The 2084-nt window shown below is 32.7% G+C and overlaps 2 non-coding genes across 2 annotated transcripts; both read right to left on the minus strand.

The window, feature by feature from the left end:
* Window positions 1-605: 605 nt before the first annotated feature.
* Window positions 606-678, minus strand: TRNAA-AGC. The gene has a single exon. It is a non-coding gene; the product is annotated as a tRNA-Ala (tRNA).
* A 138-nt stretch (window positions 679-816) lies between these two features.
* On the minus strand, window positions 817-889 carry TRNAA-UGC. Its single transcript has one exon. It is a non-coding gene; the product is annotated as a tRNA-Ala (tRNA).
* Window positions 890-2084: the final 1195 nt, after the last annotated feature.

A 2084-nucleotide genomic window follows, 5' to 3' on the forward strand; every position in this document is an offset into this window, starting at 1 on the left:
CAAAGTAACACTAACAAAGGTACAAAGTAACACTAACAAAGGTACAAAGTAACACTAACAAAGGTACAAAGTAACACTAACAAAGGTACAAAGTAACACTAACAAAGGTACAAAGTAATACAAACAAAGGTACAAAGTAACACTAACAAAGGTACAAAGTAACACTAACAAAGGTACAAAGTAATACAAACAAAGGTACAAAGTAACACTAACAAAGGTACAAAGTAACACTAACAAAGGTACAAAGTAATACAAACAAAGGTACAAAGTAACACTAACAAAGGTACAAAGTAACACTAACAAAGGTACAAAGTAATACAAACAAAGGTACAAAGTAACACTAACAAAGGTACAAAGCTCATAAAAGTTTTTTTAATCTAAAATACCATTGAACGGTCTTTTCAGTCTCATATAGGCTTTGTTCCCAAATTTTATATTATTGTGATAGAAACTATAAATGACCATTATATTCATTGGTCAGATATTGCAATTGTGAAGAAGTGAAGAAGTCCTCCTTATATAAGTATCTTTTCTTTTTCTCTCCTACCCACCTTATACATAACATGTTAAATTAACTCATACTGAAAAAAATCATTTCTTTCTTTTGGAGATGCGGGGTATCGATCCCCGTACCTCTCGCATGCTAAGCGAGCGCTCTACCATTTGAGCTACATCCCCACAATTTTTGCATCACAAAACCCTAAATTTTTCATCATCAATAATAGTGAAAATGAAGAAATATTGCTACACAACAGGTCATGAATAAGGAAAAATTTGAAAAGAAACAATATATTTAATAATAGATAATCTTATTTTTGGAGATGCGGGGTATCGATCCCCGTACCTCTCACATGCAAAGCGAGCGCTCTACCATCTGAGCTACATCCCCATGATTCTTACATCATAAAACCCTATTAATGTCCCATCATCAATAATAGTGAAAATAAAAAAATATCAAAATATTAATAACAAATAGTTTAGATATCCCCACAATTCTTACGTCACAAAGTCCTATGCATCTCGTCATCAGTAATAGTGAAAATGAAAAACTATCCCAGCTCATTATGTCCTAAATAAGAAAAAATTGAAAAGAAATAATATATTTAATAATCGATTCAATTGAAGATGCAAGGTATTGAGCCTCATACTTTCCACATGGGAAATGAACGCTATACCATTCGAACTACATCCCTACGATTTTTACATCAAAAAACCCTAAACGTCCCTTCATCAATAATTGTGAAAATGAAAAAGTATATATGCATATTATGTCATAAATAAGGAAATATTGAAAAGAAATAAAATATTAATAATAAATAGTTTCTTTTGGAGATGCGAGGTATCGATCCCCATACCTCTCGTATGCTAAGTCGTAACTCTCGCATGTTAAGCGAAGCTACATCCCCATAATTCTTGCATCACAAAACCCTAAATTTTTCATCATCAATAATAGTGAAAATGAAGAAATATCACTACTCAACATGTCATGAATAAGGAAAAATTGAAAAGAAGTAATTTTCAATAATAGTGACATGAAAAACTATCCCTGCTCATTATGTCGTATCCACATTAGAAGTGAGCGCTCTACTATCTGAGCTACATCCCCATACTACAATCTCTTGAAGGGGCATTTTGAGAATCAAACTCGAGACCTCTCACTCCCAGAGCGAGAATCATACCACTAGACCAAATGCCCTTGTTATACCACTTGAAACGTATGTATGAAGCCTTAGGCCTAGGTATTAAGTTTGTATTTTTTCGTATTGCAGGAAACACGTGAAGTCCTCAGAGGTAGAATGTGTCTTGGAGAATAAAGCCTTGGGATGGGATATTGTATTAAGAGCATGATGGTAAGTATAAAATGTTGAATATGAAGTTAGGTTGATGTCGAATATGAAGTCCTTCGATAAAAAAAGAATTAGACATAAGGGCATTTCAAGAATTGAACTCAAATTGCACCACAAGTGAGAATCATACCACTAAACTAAATGTCTTTTCTTGAACACCCAATATTTTTAACTTCTACTTAAATATATTTTTCTCTCATGAAAAGTTGAATTGTTATAATATAAAAGGGTTATCAA

Source organism: Cucurbita maxima, unplaced genomic scaffold, assembly GCF_002738345.1.
Source record: "Cucurbita maxima cultivar Rimu unplaced genomic scaffold, Cmax_1.0 Cma_Scf00178, whole genome shotgun sequence".
Classification (NCBI taxonomy): Eukaryota; Viridiplantae; Streptophyta; class Magnoliopsida; order Cucurbitales; family Cucurbitaceae; genus Cucurbita; species Cucurbita maxima.